The sequence below is a fragment of the Ambystoma mexicanum genome, chromosome 3p (genome assembly GCF_040938575.1).
Source record: "Ambystoma mexicanum isolate Mex_15411 chromosome 3p, UKY_AmexF1_1, whole genome shotgun sequence".
NCBI lineage: Eukaryota > Metazoa > Chordata > Amphibia > Caudata > Ambystomatidae > Ambystoma > Ambystoma mexicanum.
Window position 1 is genome coordinate 327,235,378 of NC_090925.1, and position 24,699 is coordinate 327,260,076.

Here is a 24,699-nt window from a genome sequence, read left to right on the forward strand (position 1 = left end):
CACCTTCCATTCCCCACCGCCACCAGGGAACCTCGCAGCTGCCACCTACGAGCGCAAACCGGCCCACCGTGGGCATACATGCCAAAGCAAATCCACATACCCTCAAAGAACTCTTGACTCCTTTTATTTGACCCCTGCCACGGGCAAAATCATGGGGCTGCCACACCCACGCGCAAACTCCCTAGCTCGGGATAAACCAGGTCATGCTCTGACAAAGCAAACAATAACTAACTATGCACAGTCACCACAGGGCGATCTTAGAAGGGCACCAGATCCCATATACCACTCACACGATACCGGACAGTCAGCAACTCACTCACAACTCATACACACTAGGGCCACTCCCACCAGAGGAATTCCACAACAAGTACCCAAACACCGATCCCAGATTGGCGGCCGTTCCAATCTGAGCCATCAGCAGTCAGGTCTCAACCCAACACATCTAACAACAACGAAAACCTCCGGCAACTAGATGGAAAAGTCAAATTAGCCCAAAAATTAAAGGGAAGTGCCACCGGAAGATGACACTCTCTGCAACTCAATTTAAGAAACAAGATAACCTACCCAAGCCAACTCACAGCTTGGACAAAATGCCACTAGGTGACCTTGGGGTGAAACACACACACACCCTTTAACTCACCATCAGACACGAGACATGAAAGCGTCCCCTCACTCTCGCGCCACGAACAGCATGCAGGCAGCGTCCTGCCAAACAACTATTCCTAAAACTAATTACCACTGAGAACACCAAGTGTAACTCACATCAATGGGCCATACACACCCATACTTGAAATTCACTTCAATGGGCTACGCACACCCAAACAACCATTCCTAAAACCAGTTACCTCTGAGAACACCAAGTGTAACTCACATCAATGGGCCATACTCACCCATACTTGCAATACACTTCAATGGGCTAGACTCACCCATGCTCATAATACACTTTAATGAACACACACACACCTGCTCACTACAAGCTCCAGTGTGCAACGCACACCCATTGTGCACATCCAGTGTGTAACACACATCAGAGGGCCATACACACCCATACTTGTAATACACTTCAATGGGCCACACACACACCCATACTCATAACACACATGAATGGACAACACTCACCCATGCTCAACATACTCATGAATGGGCCACACAGACCCATGCTAATGACATGTACAAGATGCACATCATTACTACAGAAAATTTCTCGGAAGTAGACAAATATCTTAACATTTCCTAAACTTTACTCACTTTGACATTTCCTAAGTCTGCACTTTTAAACATCTTCTTTTAGTAAAAGAAACACTAAAAGTCCATGTTGCCTGAAACTGCAACGTAAACAACCTGCAATTCCTCAAATAGTTGTTAAACTGACACAAGCTAACCTACCCATTCACACTTCCATGCAAATATAAATTCCAAGAAGTGCAAAGGCAAACTCTGCCGCATTATAAAGTCCACTTTGCATGGTTCTATGATAAAACGTAACCTCCTGCAAATCCTCAAACTGTTATTCTGATATGCAGTGAACCACTATTAATAGCTCGCTATATAGCTGCACTCTCCGCACAGAATCACTCTGGTCGAAGCTTTTAAAATCTGCAACATACGAAACCGTCCACACACTCCATTCACACCAAACTATAGTTCAATCTACTGAACTAGCGAAACAATCCCTCTTTGGTATTTCCAACAATAATGTACAACCTCACAAAATCCAACATTGCATTTTCTTGGCTGTGGAACATTCCGTTAAATCAGTATCTCGTCCATAAAATACTTTGCAATGACTGACTCTGCTTGGGACTTGAAAAACAGTAACGGTAATAACAAGGCTCAGCTGCATTACGATGAGAACCTTACTTGCTTCGAGTCAAAGTTCAATTTAATGCCACTCTAGTAGAGGCAGGCTCGCAACACTGCCCCATCATTTCACGCAGCACTCCTTCCTTCCCCTTGAAAGGCAATGGTAGTCAATTCATGTGTCAGTCTCCACTACAACGCAGCTAATTTAGGAACCCGGTACACGGAAAGGAAACTCATTTCCTGGTCACACTGAATGACGTTGCTGGGTCCTTTACTCGAAACCCTGATACTGCTCACCGGATAGACACGAACTTCTAAGCACCGGGCATTCTCTGACAGTACAGAATCTTCATGATCCATCATTCCACACAATCGCTGAGTCCCCCTGCTGGGTTGATGACATCATCACTACAGGATGGGAGATGAGGCCGCATGGAGCTCCAGGGCTCCAACTGTCACCCTGCGCGTTACGGGACGTCTAAGACATGTTATCCCCATGAGTGGGACGTGCCCAGTACCACGGCTCCTCACTCACATATCATCGTGATATATTAGGCGGCTGGCAAGCTGACAACCCTTCACTGCAGCACACTCTTACTGCCATCCTACAGCAATGGGTGTTTTTCCATGGACGCAGGTTCGTTTAGACAGTCTCAGCATACTATCGACTTAACGGCTCTCCAGGAATGGCACTCACTTCACTCCTTAGAGCTTGCATTTCCTAGCTCCACGTCAGCTCTACACCAGCAGTGACAGATGTGTCTCTGGCGCCTTTCCCTGGTACGACAAGAGCGACTTCTGGTACAAACATTTTAACCCCGTAGTGCCAACAGGAACAGTCTCTTGGGTTACCTTGTGTGGAAACTAAAACACCACCTCTCATGTTACCGGGTGCCATTATCTGTTACCATCTTTTGAAAGCCACTAGAGACGCCCTCTTTTCCCCTGGGTGGTGGGACTCATCATGGGGGGCAGTGGGCCCCCTCCTTTTTCTCAGTCTCTGTGATCCTGTGCTGCACCCCCCGCAGCAGTCCTTTCTCCTCTCTCTCATCCTTTTCTCCCAATGTCTGGCCCCATTCATGCAGGTACCTCGTCGCCAATATATGTTATGACCCTAGGCGGGGTCAGCTGGGTAAGGATACGCTGGAGGCCAGCAGGGGGACTCAGCGATTGTGTGGAACGATGGATCATGAAGATTCTGTACTGTCAGAGAATGCCCGGTGCTTAGAAGTTCGTGTCTATCCGGTGAGCAGTATCAGGGTTTCGAGTAAAGGACCCTGCAACGTCATTCAGTGTGACCAGGAAATGAGTTTCCTTTCCGTGTACCGGGTTCCTAAATTAGCTGCGTTGTAGTGGAGACTGACACATGAATTGACTACCATTGCCTTTCAAGGGGAAGGAAGGAGTGCTGCGTGAAATGATGGGGCAGTGTTGCGAGCCTGCCTCTACTAGAGTGGCATTAAATTGAACTTTGACTCGAAGCAAGTAAGGTTCTCATCGTAATGCAGCTGAGCCTTGTTATTACCGTTACTGTTTTTCAAGTCCCAAGCAGAGTCAGTCATTGCAAAGTATTTTATGGACGAGATACTGATTTAACGGAATGTTCCACAGCCAAGAAAATGCAATGTTGGATGTTGTGAGGTTGTACATTATTGTTGGAAATACCAAAGAGGGATTGTTTCGCTAGTTCAGTAGATTGAACTATAGTTTGGTGTGAATGGAGTGTGTGGACGGTTTCGTATGTTGCAGATTTTAAAAGCTTCGACCAGAGTGATTCTGTGCGGAGAGTGCAGCTATATAGCGAGCTATTAATAGTGGTTCACTGCATATCAGAATAACAGTTTGAGGATTTGCAGGAGGTTACGTTTCATCATAGAACCATGCAAAGTGGACTTTATAATGCGGCAGAGTTTGCCTTTGCACTTCTTGGAATTTACATTTGCATGGAAGTGTGAATGGGTAGGTTAGCTTGTGTCAGTTTAACAACTATTTGAGGAATTGCAGGTTGTTTACGTTGCAGTTTCAGGCAACATGGACTTTTAGTGTTTCTTTTACTAAAAGAAGATGTTTAAAAGTGCAGACTTAGGAAATGTCAAAGTGAGTAAAGTTTAGGAAATGTTAAGATATTTGTCTACTTCCGAGAAATTTTCTGTAGTAATGATGTGCATCTTGTACATGTCATTAGCATGGGTCTGTGTGGCCCATTCATGAGTATGTTGAGCATGGGTGAGTGTTGTCCATTCATGTGTGTTATGAGTATGGGTGTGTGTGTGGCCCATTGAAGTGTATTACAAGTATGGGTGTGTATGGCCCTCTGATGTGTGTTACACACTGGATGTGCACAATGGGTGTGCGTTGCACACTGGAGCTTGTAGTGAGCAGGTGTGTGTGTGTTCATTAAAGTGTATTATGAGCATGGGTGAGTCTAGCCCATTGAAGTGTATTGCAAGTATGGGTGAGTATGGCCCATTGATGTGAGTTACACTTGGTGTTCTCAGAGGTAACTGGTTTTAGGAATGGTTGTTTGGGTGTGCGTAGCCCATTGAAGTGTATTTCAAGTATGGGTGTGTATGGCCCATTGATGTGAGTTACACTTGGTGTTCTCAGTGGTAATTAGTTTTAGGAATAGTTGTTTGGCAGGACGCTGCCTGCATGCTGTTCGTGGCGCGAGAGTGAGGGGACGCTTTCATGTCTCGTGTCTGATGGTGAGTTAAAGGGTGTGTGTGTGTTTCACCCCAAGGTCACCTAGTGGCATTTTGTCCAAGCTGTGAGTTGGCTTGGGTAGGTTATCTTGTTTCTTAAATTGAGTTGCAGAGAGTGTCATCTTCCGGTGGCACTCCCCTGTAATTTTTGGGCTAATTTGACTTTTCCATCTAGTTGCCGGAGGTTTTCGTTGTTGTTAGATGTGTTGGGTTGAGACCTGACTGCTGATGGCTCAGATTGGAACGGCCGCCAATCTGGGATCAGTGTTTGGGTACTTGTTGTGGAATTCCTCTGGTGGGTCCTATGTCCTCAGCTGAAAGGGAACATAGGCGGTCCTCTAACCTATGCATGCATTGTGGCTCGTCAGAACACTTCTTGTGGAATTGCCCAAAAAAGCCCCTACAGAAACCGGGCAACTCCAAAACCCAGCTGCAGTAGGAGTCCCACTGCCAGGTGCTGATACTTTGGACTATTCGTCTTCGGCAATCTTGTTGGCCGTTTGTTTGTCTGCTACCTGACAGTTGTCAGACGATCTAGATATCCATACTCGAACGGTCCTAGATTCTGGGGCCACTGGCAATTATATGGATATCACCTATGCTGTATTACAGCTGTAAGAAAAGCACAGCCCGAAATAGTTAACGCTGTTAAGGCACTGCCCTGATTTCCGGGCTGGTATTTGAACAAACGCCTGTTTTCATTATGATTACCAACCTTGGCCATCGGGAGCAACTGTCTTTTGACCTCATTGCAGCCCCCCAATATGAGGTTATTCTGCGGATCTCCTGGTAACATCAACATAACCCACACAGACTTGGTTTGGTGAGAGGTCTCTTCGTCTACGCATTGTCAGGATTCTTATTTGGCGCCTGAGGCTGTTTTTCCTGGTTCTCCCTGTGTGGCCTTTCTTGAGGCGGTTTCCTTTATCAATGCCATATCTAGGCTTGCCGACGCCTCCATCCCTGCTCATTATAATGAATATCTTGATGCGTTTCATAAAGGCAAGGCCGAGCATTTGCCCCCTAACAGGCCTTATGACTGTACAATAGATTTGCTTCCTGATTCTAAGATCCTTTCTGGCCGTGTGTATTCATTCAGCGTAAAGGAAGACAAAATCCTCAAGGAATACCTGGACACGGCCTTGGCCAACGGATTTATCCATCCTAGGTCCCTTGCTGCCTCTCCTTTGTTTTTGTATCGAAAAAAGGAAGGAGACCTCCGGGCCTGTATCGATTACAGAACCCTGAACACCAGAATGGTAAAACATCAATACCTGCTTCCTCTCATCTCTGTCCTGTTGGATCAACTAGATTCCTCTGTTATCTTCACTAAATTGGATTTAAGAGGCGCCTATAATCTGGCACGCATTAGACCAGGAGATTGGTGGAAAACGGCATTCAAAACACATTATGGTCTATTTGAGTACCTAGTTATGCCCTTCGGGCTATGCAATGTTCCTGCCACCTTCCAGTTCTTCATGAATGACATCTTCTGTGACATGGCGGATCAATACGTGGTTGTCTATCTAGATGATATCCTTATTGTGTCACGCCTCCTCCCTCCCACACCATTGCCGGACAACCTTCCAGATTCACGTCCACCACCCCTAACCATGCACGACTCATCCGGCGTGTTCCCCATAACATTCATCGCACTCAGCAACTGAATTACCAAAGACGGCTACGACCTTTCCTACATTGGAATCTGCCATGGCGCTTCTCTCCGGGACAGCACCCGTCTACGGGCGCCCGGAGACTACGATCCAGCGCACGAAATGCTTCCGATCAGGTGACCAAACGCCGGCAACATGCAGCCAATCGCCGGCAGACTCCCTGTGCAGCGTCGAGGGTCACGTGACGTGGACCCGCGTTTCCCTCGTGACTGTATCACATGATTAATTCAACACAGTCAAAAGGACAGGGGAAACACGGAACAAACGCTTCACAGCTGCTTTTCGGAGTGCTGCACATCGTTTTTGGATCTCGCTTAGAATTTGGATTTCTTTGACCACGGAACGTTTCACGGATTGCTTTTGGTCTCTTCCTCAGGCTCAGGCGAACTTTAATCTTTAGACTTCAAGACCTTTGGCTTTGCACAAACTTTTGAACTTTGGATATTGGACCTTGGTTATTGTTTTCTTGGCTTTCGACCCTGGACTGTTAACGGATTGTTTACGAATCATCCACTGGCTATCTGACCTACAGGTGTTTTCCATCAAGATTGCCCACAAGGACCCTTCTGTTCCCCTAACCCTTTGAGGCATCCTGACCAGCACATTTGGGTAAGCCCTTTAGCTTCTTCCACCATATTGCATTGTGATAATTGTGACTGTCTGCCCTAATCATTTATTGCCTTACAGTGGTCAGGGGGTCCTTCCGGTGTTCCTGGTTCCAGCTTGACGGCACTCCACACCTGTGACCTCAAGAATTGCATTGGTAGTGTTATTATTTCTACCAGTGTGGTACTTGGCAACGGAGGTATCTTCATCTACACGACCATCAAGATTATAACAGACTGTGAAGCCTTTTGGTCGTCCAGATGGATACTTCTGCCGGGGACCCAGTGGCCGCTTTAATGCAAGCAGTCACAGCCCTTAGGACTGATATGGCCACAGCTACCACCGCTATTCACCATAGCTTGGACGCCTTAAACAGCGTCCAACATCCTTTACCCGTTGATACCGAATTTGGGGACGCTGCCCCCCAGAACCCTGTTCCTCCCACAGTTCCTCCGGCTCCCTCTCTGCCCCCTCCTGTGGTACTCCCTAGCCCCATTCCCCTGGCAGCCCCCGAAAGGTTCCATGGAGACCCTAGGAAATATCGCACTTTCTTAAATCAGTGCAAGCTCCATTTCCTGTGCCGGACCTTGGCATTTCTTGATTCCGTCACTAAGGCGGCTTTTCTACTCTCGCATTTGTCAGGAGTGGCAGCCACTTGGGCAAACCCTTTTTTAGAAAGTGACCATCCTGCCCTATACAACTTCGACCTCTTGGTTAGTGAAATGGCAAAAGTCTTCGACACCAGATATAGGGCACAATCCCAGGACTTGCAGCTTTTGGATCTCACTCAGGGCAGACAGACGCTTATAGAGTACATAACCCGCTTTAACCAGCTGTCTGCGGAGACGTCTTGGCCTGAAAATAAAAAAGCGGTTGTATTCTATAGGGGTCTGAGTAGCGCCTTGAAGGATGCCCGCTCAGTCGTCCCATCCCTTCTGGCTATCTATTCAGATCTGGTTGCTCTGGCTTTACAGGTAGATGCCCGAAGGACTGAGCGAAGGGCAGAAGCAGGTTTTTCCGGTCATCACACTTCCCCCTCAACGGATCAAACCCCAGAACCCATGCAAGTAGGCGGGATCCGTAGCCCCATTACTCATACTGAACGGGAACGTAGACGTACTGACAATGCTTGTTTCTACTGCGGTATCAGCGGTCACTATGTAAAAGAATGTCCTCGCCGACCAAAAAACAAAAATCCGGGTTTTCAGAAGGCTCGCCCCTGAGATCAGGGGTACGGGCGAGCATTCCACTAACCCCCCCTGATATCGCTTTTGGTCCCATTAAACCAGTGGTGGTCCAGGCTATGCTGATCCCAGCCCGGGAACGCATGCATTCGGTTCACATTGTTATCGATTCAGGTGCCACTGGCTGTTTTATTGACATCACACTGGCTCAACAACTCAACCTACCATTGATTACCAAAGAACGTCCTGAACCAGTACAGGCCGTAGACGGTACTTCCCTCGCTTCCGGCCCCATCAAGCAACAGACTGCTCCTTTGGAAGTTGTAATTCAAGGTACCCACAGAGAATCATTAACCTTTGATCTGATCACTACCCCTCAGTTCGGGATTATCCTCGGGATACCGTGGCTGAAACAACACAACCCTCTGATCAACTGGAGTACCGGACAAGTGTTTTTTGAGTCGAGGTCTGTCAGCATTTTTGCCTGGTAGAGTCGGAATCTGTGTCCAGTCCCGCAAGAGTACTAGGAGCCTTGGCTTCCCTAACCTTGGAAGAAGGTATCCCCACAACCACTGCCACTTTATCTCATACTGTTGGGGCTGTCACAGCCGTGATACCCTCAGTATACCAGGACTTCCACATGGTGTTTGATAAAGCCTCAGCAGAGGGTCTACCGCCTCACAGGCCGTATGACTGCCCCATCGACTTAATACCGGGAGCCCCGGTACCGAGGGGCCGCATATACTCACTGTCCCACTCAGAAGAACAGGCCCTGAAGGATTACATCCAACAGGCCTTACGGTTAGGTCACATCCGCCCCTCTTCTTCCCCAGCAGCAAGTCCCATTTTCTTTGTTCCGAAGAAAGAAGGTGATCTGCGCCCTTGCATCGATTATCGGCGGCTAAATTCCATCACCATTAAGAACAGATACCGCATCCCGCTCATTTCCACGTTATTGGACAGATTGTCTCACGCATCTATCTACACAAAACTAGACTTACGTGGGGCTTACAATCTGATCCGTATGCGTGAAGGGGACGAGTGGAAGACGGCGTTCTGCTCCCGACAAGGACTGTATGAATATACGGTGATGCCCTTTGGGCTTTGCAATGCCCCAGCCACCTTCCAACATTTCATAAACGATTTGTTCAGTGATATCCTAGATGTATATGTAGTGGTTTATCTAGACGATATCCTGATCTTCTCCCCCACTCTGGAAGAGCATGTAATTCACGTCAGAGAAGTTCTGTCCCGCCTCAAACAGAACGCACTCTTTGCTAAACCTGAAAAATGTCTGTTTCACGCCACCGAAGTTGAGTTCTTAGGATTCCATATAACACCCGGGGGCCTCTCCATGAACCATTCTAAGGTCCGCGCTATTACGGACTGGCCCGTCCCTGTTACACTCAAGCAGCTGCAGTCTTTTCTTGGTTTCGCGAACGTCTATCGGCGTTTTATCGCTGGTTTTTCCTCCATTGTTGCGCCTTTGACTGCACTAACCAGCCCTCTGGTCCACCATCATTGGACACCGGAACATCAAACAGCGTTTGATACCTTGAAGGAGAGGTTCACCACTGCCCCTGTTCTTCAGCAATCCGATCCTGAACGCCCTTTTATTTCGGAAGCAGATGCTTCATCGTTTGCATTAGGTGCAGTTCTCTCTCAAACCTGCCCTACCACGGGTCGACTGCACCCAGTGGCTTTCCATTCACGGAAATTCACTTCATCCGAAGTGCACTATACCGTGACGGAGAAGGAACTATTGGCCATTAAAGACGCTATGCAGACATGGCGGCATCATCTTCTAGGGGCGAAGCACCAAACCACCATTTATTCCGACCACAAGAACCTACAGGATTTGGCTTCCCTGAAATGCATGAATAGCCGTCAAGTACGCTGGCATCTGTTTTTTGCTGCATACGATTTTGTAATAAAACACCGACCCGGGGTGGTTCATGGTAAAGCAGATGCTCTGTCCCGCTCCCCAGGGGGGCAATCCCTTCCTTTGTTCCCAGATACCTTGCTCAGAAAAGGCCATGTTATCTGTGCCTGCACCCCCTCACCGTCCATGTTAACTAACATACGCCACTGGGTTGTTCACAATAATCATATAGTCAGTGAATGGGATCTTATAGTTCAGGATGGCTTGCCGTTTATACATGGGAAACTATTCCTGCCCACAAGTGACACGCGCACCCAGGCTCTGAACTGGTCGCATGACACGGCGATCAATGGCCATCCGGCACAACGCCGTTCTCTGGATCTATTGAAACGGTGGTGTTGGTGGCCATCGATGAGACGGGATGTAGAGAGTTACGTGAATACCTGCTCAGTATGTGCCCAATGTAAATCCCGAAGGGGTCGTCCTCTAGGTCTACTTCAACCACTACCCATACCCCTGAAGCCATGGCACACGGTTTCAATGGACCTAATTACGGACTTACCCCGCGTACAGGGGTACGACACCATTTGGGCGGTGGTGGACTCTTATACCAAAATGGCCCGTTTCGTGCCCTGCACAGGGATTCCCATGGCACCAACACTGGCCCGATTGTTTTTCAAATCCATCTTCTGTCTCTTTGGCCTGCCACAGGTTATAGTGTCTGACCGGGGTACCCAGTTCACTTCTCGTTTTTGGCGGGCTTTGACTAAGTTGTTGGGCATTGATGTGCATTTCTCTTCCGCTTACCACCCTGAGAGTGATGGTCAAACAGAAAGGGTGAACCAATCCCTAGAACAGTACTTGCGATGTCTTACCCTCCAATATCAGGACACATGGCTAAATCTCTTGCACCTAGCGGAATTCGCCTATAAAAACGCTCTACACTCTTCAACAGGCTTCTCCCCTTTCTGTTCCCTTTATGGCCAACATCCTCGTACCCTTCCTTTCCCAGATTTCACACCTACGGCCACCCTTGCTGCCAATGCCTGTGCTCGAGATCTAGTCACTGTTCACGCCCAAACCCTTGTCCATTTGCGGGAATCTCAAGCCTCCATGAAGAAAGCGGCCGACAAGAAACGGTTGGTTGCTCCGGAGTATCGGGTGGGGGATCGGGTGTGGTTGTCTTCCCGGCATTTACACATTCCTGGTTCCTGTAAGATGCTCCCCCGCTTTGTCGGTCCTTATGTCATGAGCACTACTCCCGAGGAGCCAGGACTGGCCCAGCGCCCCCGGAAGCAGACCCTTCTTCCACATCTCCGGACCCAGCAGACCCCTACAGGGGCCCTTTGGACCGTGTCCTGGCGCCTTTGGTGCCAGGCTCATAAAGGACTTCAGTCCCGGCGCCGCTCATTTTGATAAACTGTGTAATAATGCTTGAGTGGACTTACCTGAGGCAGACCATGCTGCATACTTACCCAGAACAATCCAGTCTGGCTGAAGTCCCCAGCCATCAGGGCTGGGAGGAACTGTTTCCTCTATTCAGGAACTCTTTTCTTACCTGGGTGGGGCCGGTGGAAGAACACACACCTGAAGCACTTCTCTGCTATTTAAACCACGCCCGATGGAATACACATGCTTCGCGTTATTCTGCATCAGCAGCAGGACACTCACCGAGTCGGCTACTGCATCCTGGCTCCTGACACGCCCGCCAGCACCCGGAACACCTGCAAACAGACAAGAAAAGAGAAGGCGAGCATTAGAAATTATACTTAACGGAATCCGGCCTCAGCAATCCTACCTCCGACGATCCTGCAAAGGAAAGGTACAAGACTAGCAGCGCTCTCAAATGCTCGCAGCCGCGCCGCCTTGCCTTACCCATCCGTGGCCTCGCCGAACTCCACCGCGGCCACGACGCCGGCAGCATCTCGGCACCTGAAAAACAGAAAAAGACAGTCATTAGAGGTGCCCGCTCTAAAGCGGCCACATTTTTTCCACTTACTTACGTGCTTCATCAAGCGCGACAGCGGCTGTGTCGCCGGCAGCATCTCGGCACCTGTAAGCAGAAAAAGACAATCATTAGAAGTAAGCAGTCGCTTTTCTTTCACTTACCTTCCTCCACCGTGGCCACGACGCCAGCTACATCCCAGCACCTGCATAAGAGGAATACATGGTGAGCACTAACTAAGCACGGAGAACAAATACTCACCAAGAGACTTACCTGTTTTAGGTTTCTGGGCTCCGGCTCCTGTGGAGAAAAGACACTCATGCTTACGGCTACCGCAGGAGAGACGAAAGGACACAGTGTCCGCAACTATTTCCCATCCAGTGACGTAACTGGATCCTACGCACCCCTGCACCTGAAGCAGGATGGAGAGCTCATCTTTACAATACCTAAGGTGAGAGCTCGCAGAAACCAAGTTGGGGGTCAAGAAGAGTGAGAAACGGGAGATTGGTGGGAACACATATCCACCCGAGCTGGTAATCAATCCCTTTTCTTCCACCTGCAGAAAACTTACTCTACAAGCCAGGCAATTCAAATTCGGAGGCCCCGTCCAAAGCATCTTCCGGGCCCTGCGCCTCACGATAGAAGAAACGGTAGCAGTCCAGTTCGGGTCAGCGTCTCTGTGGGAATCAGGTGAGCGTTACACCTTATCGGATCTCCAAAGTCATTAACTCAGTGACTTTTCGCCTCTCCGTTCCCGCCTCATAGCAGATCCACCCAGTGTTTCACTCTTCCCTGCTTAAGCCCTGCCCTGCTCCTACTCGTTTCATTACAGCGCCTGCTCCTGTTTCAGTGTCATCCCCTGACATGTTCGAGGTCAGTGCCATCTTGGGTTCCCGTCTCTGTAGGGGTCAGTTGCAGTACCTGGTGGACTGGATGGGGTATGGTCCTGAGGATCGCTCTTGGGTTTCCTCTCGGGATGTACAGGCCCCACTTTTGGTTGCTCGTTTTCATCGGGACCATCCTTCCAGCCCACGGAGTCGTGGGCCGTTGGGGGGGGACTCTGTCACGCCTCCTCCCTGCCACACCATTGCCAGACAACCTTCCAGATTCACGTCCACCACCCCTAACCATGCACGACTCATCCGGCGTGTTCCCCATAACATTCATCGCACTCAGCAACTGAATTACCAAGGACGGCTACGACCTTTCCTACATTGGAATCTGCCATGGCGCTTCTCTCCGGGACGGCACCCGTCTACGGGCGCCCGGAGACTACGATCCAGCGCACGAAATGCTTCCGATCAGGTGACCAAACGCCGGCAACAGGCGGCCAATCGCCGGCAGACTCACCGTGCAGCTTCGAGGGTCACGTGACGTGGACCCGCGTTTCCCTCGTGACTGTATCACGTGATTAATTCAACACAGTCAAAAGGACAGGGGAAACGCAGAACAAACGCTTCACAGCTGCTTTTCGGAGTGCTGCACGGCGTTTTTGGATCTCGCTTAGAATTCGGATTTCTTTGACCACGGAACATTTCACGGATTGCTTTTGGTCTCTTCCAAAACTTCTTGGACTTCAAGACCTTTGGCTTTGTACAAACTTTAGAACTTTGGATATTGGACCTTGGTTATTGTTTTCTTGGCTTTCGACCCTGGACTGTTAACGGATTGTTTACGGATCATCCACTGGCTATCTGACCTACAGGTGTTTTCCATCAAGAGTGCCCACAAGGACCCTTCTGTTCCCCTAACCCTTTGAGGCATCCTGACCAGCACATTTGGGTAAGCCCTTTAGCTTCTTCCACCATATTGCATTGTGATAATTGTGACTGTCTACCCTAATCATTTATTGCTTTACAGTGGTCAGGGGGTCCTTCCGGTGTTCCTGGTTCCAGCCTGACGGCACTCCACACCTGTGGCCTCAAGAATTGCATTGGTAGTGTTATTATTTCTACCAGTGTGGTACTTGGGAACGGAGGTATCTTCACCTACACGACCATCAAGATTATAACATATTGCCTCAGACTCTGTTGAGCAACACGTCACACATGTCCGTTCGGTTTTACAATGGCTGAGGGAACATCGCCTTTATGCTAAAGCAGAAAAATGTGTCTTTCATGCCACCGATGATGACTTCTTGGGTTACAACATCACTGAGAAAGGGGTACAAATTAGTAATTCTAAAGTAAAGGCAGTCCTGGACTGGCCAGTTCATTCCTCATTAAAAGCCTTACAGTCTTTCCTTGGTTTTGCAAACTTTTACAGGAGGTTAATTCATTCATTTTCCTCAATCGTAGCCCCCCTTACCAATCTGACGAGTCCAAAGTCACCTTTTAGGTAGAACCCAGACACTCAGGAAGCTTTTGAGCATCTTAAGTCAGCGTTTACATCTGCTCCTGTACTACAGCATCCTGATCCTATGTTACCGTTCATAGTGGAGGCAGATGCTTCCGTCATGGCGATTGGAGCTGTCCTGTCACAGAGTGTCCCGATACTGGTGCGGTCCATCCTGTGGCCTTCTATTCACGTAAGCTCACGGACTCTGAACAAAACTATACTGTCACTGAACGTGAACCTTTGGCCATCAAGGATGCTGTCAAAATTGGGAGCCTGGCACAAAGTTACAGTCTTCACAGACCACCGGAATCTACTTGCCTTGAAATCAGTGTAGTGTTCATCTGCTAGGCAAGCACACTGGCATTTCTTCTTTTCCATTTTTTACTTCATTGTTACTCACAGGCCTGCGATTCTCCATACCAAGGAGGATGCCCCGCCTCGCCTGGGGATTGAGTGTTTCTCATCGAAAGCGGTACAACCCTTCTTGTAGCCCCACCAGGTGGCTTGTATCTGTACGCCACACAGTTCACTCAAGGACAAGATTTGCACCTGGGTGCTTTCTCATCCTACTAAAGTGACCGACATCAATGCACATGTCATCAATAGTTTAACATACATTCAGGACAAGATATATATGACTGACACTGAAACTCGTCTCTGTGGGGGGCACTGTTGCACGATTGCCAAGATGGTGACCATCGGGTGAGCTCCGTGAGTGAGGCGAGATCCCTCTCAAATTAAAGGCATGAAATGAGGCGTGCTTGACAAGAAAACTGACGAGAAGCTGCATGAAGGGTGGGGGCATATCTAGGCCTGATAATAAAATTGTGAACTGCAGAACCGGCTGAGAAACTGAGCTGTGAAGCGCGGCGGGCCCAGATAGCGTGGGCCAGTTGTGTCGAAGCCACTGCGCAACTGGAGGCCTCACCTGCTATTGCAGGTGGGGAGAGAAGCTGAAGACTTTGTCGCAGGCCTGCAGTGGTGAGCTTTTGGAAGGCAGGCGCGCGGAAGAAGAGGAAAACCGATTGGTTCACCTCCAGGGCCGTCCCTGCGCTGTGGAGAGCTGTGGCTGTGCCCCGCCGTGCTTTGGACTCGTCGGACCGTAGGGGGCACCGTTTGGGTGGAGGGAAAGCCCGATCATGGACCTCTGGAGCTGCACAGTGTCACTTGCGAGTGGCAAGTAGCCTGTGGGGCTACATCCTCCGTTCGTGGTCTGAGGGCGGTGGACGCTAGTCGTGGAGTGAGGGAGTAATTGCTGTGTGGAAGCCCCGACCCGCACCGCAATTATCTCTAGTGCGACGCCCAGGAATTTACTAGCTTTTCGGTCGTGCTGCGCTGATATCAGCAACTCAAGTAAGTGAGAGCCTCATTTGCTTGCACGCAACAAGGATCGGTTGGAGTTGTGCATCTCCCACTCCAGCTGCTTCCCCTGCCACTATTCTTTCCTCTTCGCTATGACTGCGCCCTTGCCTGGGGTGCCATGGGGAGCGAAGTGAGGGACTGTGTGAGCTGATGACCCCATGTTATGGCAATGAGGACAGATTGAGCAAGCAATCTTTAGTTGGTCAGGTGGCACAGCGAGTAGAGCGCCCGCTTGACATCCGTGCAGAGCCTGCTGATGCAGGTTCGAATCCCGGCGGGGCCAAACTCAGCCTTTCATCCTTTCGAGGTCGATAAATGAGCACCACACACTGCGGGTAATAATAAGCAGCGCTCAGATACCTGAGGGTTCGTAGCGCTATATAAATGACAAATTATTATCATTTATTATTATTAAAGGAATTGCCAAACGTGTATACTAAATAAGAATTGGTCACTGGCTGAGGTGGCACTAGAGATCTGATGCACTGCTGCCCCATGCCCCAATATCCCCATTCGTCATTCTCATGCCCCCCCCCCCACCCGGAACTGCAGTGTGTGTGAATTGAGGGGCTACATGCACCAGTGGCCTCAGGATACACTTGAAAACATTTGGGGGTGCAGTTTGAGTGGACAACTTTTGAAAGGCCTGCTAAACAATAACTTTGAATATGGTTGGAGTTGCTTGGTGGTGACTAAGGTGAATTGTTGCGTTGCTGCCCAACTGGTGTCCCCCTGGCTGGGCATATTCAATGTTCTACAACTTCTGAGGCACAGTGTCCATCGAGTTGCAAGTTGGGAGTGGGGACTAGAGGGTGCAGTGTCTAAAGGAGCTGGCCCCAAGAAAGGTGGTACCATGGATAAATATGCAAAACCCACCCCAAAGCACGTGGAAACAGTATGCAAAGGGACAGGCAAACAAGGACATGCAGAAGGATCACCACCACCACCGCCTGTCAATCTCCAAGGTGTCACAGCCATCATGCAGCAAGGATTTGCTTCTATGAATGATACGCTGGATGGCATTACTGTTAATGTTACTACAATACGAGCTCAGTTGGAAAAAGCTATGCAACAAAATACGGAAACGTGGATAAGCACAGCAGAGGATGCCATAACAGCACTACAGGGGACAATGACGACCATGGCTAAGGACCTGGGCAGCATCAAGACAAAATGTGAAGATTTGGAGGCGAGATCGAGGCGGAACAATGTTCTCATTATAGGTGTACCAGAGGATGCTTTGAAAGGACTAATGGAGGCTGCAATAGAGGAGCTGGTGAAGGAATTGCTGGGGGATCCTGGCTGGTCTCAGATGTTTGTTGCGGAACGTGCGCATAGAGCGCTGATGGCGAAGCCAAGACCGGGGGCTACCCCCAACCAATAATTGCACGCCTAATGAACTACAGGGACAGAGATTTGGCTCTGAAGGCTGTGAGGGAGAAACAGGAACTGGGCTCTAACGTGATCCACATTTTCCCTGACTATACATTGGCAGTAGAACAGGAGAGACGCTTATTTGTTGGTGTTAAAAAGCTACTAAGGGAACAGGAAATACCCTATGCTATTTATTTTATTTATTTATTGTATATTACAGTACCAATCTGTACTTTTAACACAAAACACACATAACAATCCATTGTCATCAATTAAAAAACATTTAACAATTCCAAAATACCTATGCTATGCTCTATACCGCCCGATTGCATCTACAATACAACAATAACACCTACTACTTTACATTCCCTGAGGAATCTGCCTTATTTGTAGAGGCCAATATTGCTCTTCCGAAGGGGCAGACCCCATGGGCAAAATAATACAAGAAAGAATCTGAGTATCTCACCCGTAACTATGCAAATTGGATGTGTTAATCGCAACTTTTGTTTTGACTCCTTAAATTATGTGTCAAGTCAAGGCAATATATTATTGAAGCGTGGGTGTCCACTTACCACGGTAGCAGTCACGCCCAATGCAAATGCATATATTTTATGGGCAGGTTAGGGCGGGGTGTTGGGGGAGACAGAGGGGAAGGGATGAGCATAGTCGAAGTTCGGCATACTATGAGTGTGGGGGAGGGGGGGTTTAGGTTGAAACTGTTATAAAAATGTGCAGGGTAAGCATTGCATATTATGGACTGGACAAGAGGAGGTGCAGAGAAGGGTGGAACGATCAATGTTATACAAGAGAGGATGGCAGGGAACAATCCGGCTGATGTAAAACTATTGAGTTGGAATGTACGGGGCTTGGGTATCCCTATGAAGATGCGTAAAGTGATGTCATATGTTAACAGACTGGGGGCCAAGCTTCTATTTTTGCAAGAAACACACCTGCTAGAGCACCAGGCACATAAGGTAGCCCCTGGGTGGGGAGATCAACGTTAATATACGTCTTACTCTACAAGAGCATGGGGGTCACGATTTTAGTGCACCAGTCACTGTCATTAACTCATTATGCAACCGTAAAAGACTATTGTGGCAGGTTTCTGCATGTCCATGGGAAACGAGGGAGTGCGGCAGTCCTCTTGATAAATGTATATGGTCCAAATGTGGATGACTGAGTTTCATGACACTTTATTCCAAAGATGTGCTAGGTACCCCACTGCATCAGTTATTTGTGGTGGAGACTTTAATACGATACTGGACGTAGAGCTTGATCGCACATCCACAACACCCAAGTCTCTGACGAATGCGGCACGCACTATACACACACACATCGAAGATTTGGGGTTGAGGGATGTGAAATAGTAGGGCAAGACAAGCCCAACATGGAATCAGTTTAACTTTAATGGTAGGGGGGAGGGAGCTTGGCCAGCTAGCCATGGAGTAGGACGTGCTCCAGTGTGCTGCTCCTGTCAATCCGACGATGATCCGTGCTAAAGCACTTAAATGGACTTGAAAGTGACTAGAACTTTGAGCAGAGGCGTCGGAACGTGTTCCCCACGACGGCAGCAACAGGCTAGCAATTCGCGACAAGCAGGCCGAAGATATGAGTTTCTTTGTGTATGCCTTTGAGAATATGAAGCCTCCCAAAATGGCGGACAACAAAGACATCGAGACCCCTGACTGCCGAAATCTCTAAACTGGACTGTCAGCGGTGATTGCAGAGCGCACTCCAGACGGGGCGCTTAGCGGAACATTTGATCCCTTTAACAACAGCCCACGTTGAGCTGCAGTGCGCGGTGAGCTTTGGAAAGGTAGACTTCTAAAAATATTGTAGCGCGATCACTCCCGGCGAGCAGCACTTAAAGAACTCACATTAGACTGGGTGCCCGGCGGGATATCAGATCTCTATGACGCCGGCTTGTGTCGCGCTGAAGCGTATGGAAAGCCTGGCAAAGGGGGATCGAGCGGACACAGCAGCGGGAGGAACTCCCTGTAAATAGTGAGCAAGGAGCTTGTTGCAATAATCGCTCACGCAGCACAAGAGTGTGCGGCAAGCCCGGGAGTGACGAATGGATACTGTAGCGCGATCAGGGCCCCGAGCGTTCTGAACGCCACATAAACGCTTCCTTGAATGGAAACAAGCGCAGCGCACCCGGACCTGTGATACATTGTAACGGGAGCATATTGAATAAATAACAGTGCGGGCGAGCCGAGCTGGATAACAAAACATTATACTTCAGCAGAAGGGACAGCTAATGCAAAGGGAGGCTGCTCACCATTAGTTTAAGCAGCCGGAACGATGGAACTGTGCACCTAATAATAACGGCTACGGGAAGACACCTTTATATGCCGCTGGGCTGAAACTGATGGAGATGGTCCTGCATACCTAGGGGCTAAGGGGTGCGGCACACTGGGAGCTGGGGGTTCGCTGGGAGGCTGAAGAATCAGCAGATTACCCCGAAGAAGTCACAGAGCCTAAAAGTAAAAGGCATCACAGAGAAGCATGGCATATGGGGAGTATGCAAGGAAGACCGCTGAGGATATATGCAACGGTGCACAGTGTGCATAGAGCCCAGAAGCCAGGTGACCAAGGTAAAGAAAAGAGTGATCTCTGCGATGCAATAAGATAAGTCAAAACGTGGGAGAGCACAACCCACTCCAGGAAATAGCGCAGCAAATGCAAGCCTACACAGAAGTTCTTCTGGACAACTGCCTCAGACCTGCAGTGCTGCACTGGGTTCGCATCAAAACAGAAGTGCAGGGCCGATACGTCAGAGACCAAGCAACCTCAGACACATAACCGCGGCTGCAAGATGACAGGACGAGGGGCCATAAGCAAGAACAAGAACAAACAATCAACAATGGAAGCATTTGCCAAGACGCAGCTATCTCCTGCGACCATAGCACCTAAGGGTGCGACAGCACCGGTGGAGAGCACCGCAACGACTGAAAACCACCAGATTGTGGCAGCTATCACGGAGCTGAAAGATTCATGGGGGTTAGCGATGGCGGACTTGCGCACTTCCCTGGAGGCCAAGATAGACGCAGTAGGCATTGACATCACCTTGCTGAGACAGGATGTTAGGGCGTTAGCAGAGAGAACAAGCAGCCTGGAGAGTGCGGTGAAAACCAACACGGACACTAGTAGCAACAATGCAAAGGAGGTTCATGTACTGAAGCAACAGGTAGCTAGCCTGGAGAATCGGGCGGAGGAAGCGGAAGGGAGAGCAAGGAGGAACAACATCCGCGTGGTCGGCCTGCCGGAGGGGGAGGAAGGCCAAGACCCTACAGACTACATTGAGAATCTACTTTTACAAGAAATAGGGGCTGAAAGACTTTCGCAAGGATTCGCAGTGGAGCGTGCGCACAGAGCCCTTAAGAGGAGGCTGAAGCCTGGGGCACCCCCCGGGCGATAATTGCAAAAAAACTGAACTATGAAGATTGCGAGAAGATATTGGAGTATTTTCGCAAAGGAGGAACGATTGAAAGGGCTTCATGCACTATTACAGCGTATCCTGACTATACAATGCTGGTCCAGAGGCAGCGGTACAGCTATGTGGCAATCAAAAGGAGACTACGCATAGCGGGAATAAAATACATGCTTCTGTACCCTGCAAAATTGAAAGTGCAGCACAAGGGCAAGATGCACTTCTTCGACACCCCGGAAGAAGCAACGACATGGCTGGACCTTCAGGGCTGCCCGGAACAAGATGCAGAGCAGGCTCGACCGGAACACGATAAGTGATGGGGCCATTGCAAGTATATTGAGGGGATGCAGAGCGAGTATCCCAGCGGAGATATTGATAGTGCTTAAAATAAGGGATGCGATTGAGTAAAGTTTACACTCTGCTGGGATACCTTTGACAGTGTCGAATTTAATTGACTGGAATATAGTAGTGCGCATACATGCGCAGATTGAATAGCAATGTGTGATTGAACTGTTGCAAACAGGAGTGGCAGGACACAAGCACCCTACTCCCCCCGAGTAATAATTGTAGTTGTAGCAGGTTAGTCACTAAGGCGACCTCACCCTGCGGAGCTTCGAGTACAGGCGAGAGCCAGAAAGAGCTAGATGCGGGGGTGCCTGAGATCCAGGGATGGAGCTGGGCAACAGTTGAGGGGGTGATGTTGGGGATGGGAGGGGAGAAGGGAGGGGAGTCTGGGAAGTTGGGGAAGGGAAGGGTGGCGCGAGGGAGGGAGGGAGGGCTGTGTGGGGTGTTTGTAGTTAGGGGCAGTTTGAACCGGGGAACGAGCCTATATAGACAGAAACGGAAAGAGGAACTGGTCTGCACTGGCAGGGGGGAACGGGAACTCTAACACGCCATGGGGGACCTTAAAATAATTACATGGAATGTCAGAGGCCTCAATAGTTATTTAAAAAGGAACAAAGTGATGTTATACTTGCGCAGACAAAAGATAGATATTGCGCTGCTACAGGAGACTCACCTGACGCAGGAAAAGTTGGGAACGGTTGTGAAAAAATGGAAAGGGGTCGTAGCGGGCTCGACATATTCGGCCTATTACAGAGGCGTGCTTATCTGGGTGGCGCCGCATGTCTCATTTTACAAGTTGCAGGAAACTGCGGAAGCAGACGGGAGAATGGTTATGTTGAGGGGACTGGTGGAGAATAGGGAGGTATGCATTGTGAATACTTATGCCCCCAATGAGAACACGGCAACATACTTCAGAACCCTTAGTACTAATCTTAACATGTGTATGGGAAGTGCAGTGATCTGGGGAGGGGATTTCAACTGTGTACTAAGCCCTAAGATAGACAGATCAGATCGGAAGTTTGATAGACCTGCCCCAGCGGCAAAAGCGTTACAGGCACTGCTAGACGACTTTGGTCTGGTGGACGTGTGGAGAATAAAACACCCCTGTGAAAGGCAGTACTAGCATTATTCTACCCCACAACAGCTGCATACGAGGCTGGACTACGTCTTTGTCACGTCCGAAACAGTGATGGAGATGGTGCAAGCAGAATATAAGGCGCGGGTCCTGTTGGACCACTCGCCCCTGGTAATTGGCTGGCAATACCGCCCCCCAAGAGCGAGGATTCCGACGTGGCGCATCCGGGCAGAGGCACTTAAAGACCCCCTTTTTAGGGAAGATATAAGGGAGGAGATTATAAATTACTTTGAGGTGAATACGGGTAGCGTGGACTCAGCGAGCACGCTATGGGAAGCCTTTAAGGTGGTGTTAGCCATAGCGAAATCTAAAGGCCTGCAAGGGGGAATCCTGGCCGATCTACATGATGCAGAAAGGGAATTGGAAAAGGCGCTGAAGGGTGGAGATGACACTGGAATAGACATGGAGCTGATACTTAAATGGCAACAGACATGCGCGGAGCTATGGGACAGACTGTCTAACCTTAACTATAAGAAATATATAGAAAGACAGCATGCGGGAGGAGATAAAACAGGAATGCTTTTGGCATGGTTGTACAAGAGCGAGATCCCCAGACCCACCATCAGGACAATAACAAGAGAAGATGGCAGTGTAGCTGACACCCAAGAGGAAGTTAATCAGGAGTTTGAAAATTACTACAGGGATGTGGAGAGAAGCAGTTGTGAAGAAATAAGAGACACTAGATGACATAGGTCTACCAACAATAAGTACTGAAGAAAGAGAGGAACTGGATGCACTGATTACCATGGAGGAGTTAGAAGAAGTGGTGAGGCAGCTACCTACTAGTAAGACCCCGGGGGCAGATGGGTTTCCAAGTGATTTTTATAAAGTGTATAAGGCAGAAGTGCTCCCGCTGATGCTGGACATGCTAAATGAAGCATTTGAGATGGGACGGCTGCCAGAGTCACTTAGAGAAGCGATCATAATACCGCTTCCCAAACCTAATAAGCCTGGACACAGCTGTGGCTCTTATAGACCGCTCTCAATGCTGAACCAGGACAGTAAGATATTGCCAGCTGTCCTGGCAAGCAGACTGCGTAGAGTCATTGGCAAATGAATACACTAGACCAGACAGGTTATCTCCCGAATAGGAACATAACTCATAACCATAGGCGACTCCATCGGGTTGTTGAATGGGGGTGCAGGAATGAGGGCGAAATGGCAATAGTGTCTTTAGACGCGGTGAAGGCCTTTGATTCCGTCAAGTGGCCATGGCTGCTGGCAGCCTTGGCGGGCTATGGTATGGGGCCTGGATACATAAGATGGGCAAAGATGCTATATAGCGAGCCGTTGGGCAGAGTCAAAACAGGAGCGGTGATTTCTGAAAGATGGCAACTAGGCAGAGGCACCAGACAAGGGTGCCCATGGTCCCCTATGCTGTACATATTAGCTTTAGAGCCTTTGGCGATATACCTCAAACAACAGTACGACACGATAGGCATTGAAGTGGGAGGGGAGCGACATTTGATCTCCTTATATGCGGACGATTTGCTGTTGTACCTGAGATACCCGGAGGAGAATCTCCAGTACATCTTGGAGGCTATGGACAGGTATGCGAGGCTGTCTGGTATAGCGGTGAACCCTCAGAAATCTATAATTTTCCTGTTAGGTAGTTATAAGGGGCTCCCTGTCGAGCGATTGCCGGTGCTGCAAGCTCCTTGGGCTGTCGATACTTTTCGGTACCTTGGGATAGATGTGTATCACACAAGAAGAGCACAGGCCCAATACCGAGGTGGCCATAGGGAAAATCGAAAAGAGCATGACATTTAGGGTAAAGCTCCCTCTAGCAATGATGGGGTGAAGTGCAATGCTCAAAATGGTGGTCTTGCCCAGGCTCCTGCATTCCATTGGAAACATTCCGTATCTAATACCTAAGAAGTTTTTCACCAGATTGAATGGCATGTGCAGAGATTTCCTGTGGCAGGGTACCAGGAATAGGGTGGCACTATGGAAGTTGCAGAACTTTTATGGAAAAGGGGGAATAAAACTACCTATGAGGTCTATTACGTGGCGAGCCAATTGCAATATACTGCCAAATGGCTCTCAGACAAAGCGACTCCTGAATCTAGGTTGTTTAGAACAGACTGTGCCCCATATTATTTAAAAGAAATGATTTGGCTGCCTAAGACCGCGTCCTAGGATGATGATGATGTTTGGGTGGAGGATCTGGCGCCGAGCGTGCCAGATGATGGAAAACCCAGCCCCATGCTCCCCGCAGATACCACTGGTGGCGTTGGCTAGGGGAGATGAGCAGCTACGAAGGACAATTAGGAGCCACTGGGAATCGGTGGGATTGGTAACTATGGGAGATGTCTGGCGGGAGGGGACTATCATACATTTTGAAGAGTTAGAAGAGGAAGTGGGGCTACATGTTGGTCAATATATTACATATTATAAAATGGTGCAGGAAATTAAAAAAACTTGGCCTGAGACAGTACTGGAAGAAGAGCCTGATGTTACCATAGACATGATATATGATATAACGGAAGGAGGGCATGAGATTTCTAGATTGTACGAAATGCTGATGTCCAAGGTTGGGAAAGAACTAACGCAATTAAGATTAGACTGGGAAGCGGAGGTGGGAGCCCCGATGGAAGATGGGATGTGGGAACGTGCCCTGGGGTACCATAAAAAGGTGTCAAGAAATGCCAGATTAAAACAGATACAACTATATATCACGCACAGGGCATACATGACACCCCTGAGGATATCGAGGTTTGAAAACGCCAGCAGACAGGCATGCCCCAAATGCGATGAAGAAAAGGCTGATAAGGTACATATGTTCTGGTCCTGCCCGGTGGTTGAGCGCGTCTGGAGCAAAGTAGCGGGAAAACTAGCGGTAAAGGGGGTTACTATTGTCATAGACTCAGTCTGGGCTTGCTTACTGGGAGGGTTCCCCAGATCGCAGAAACTTAACC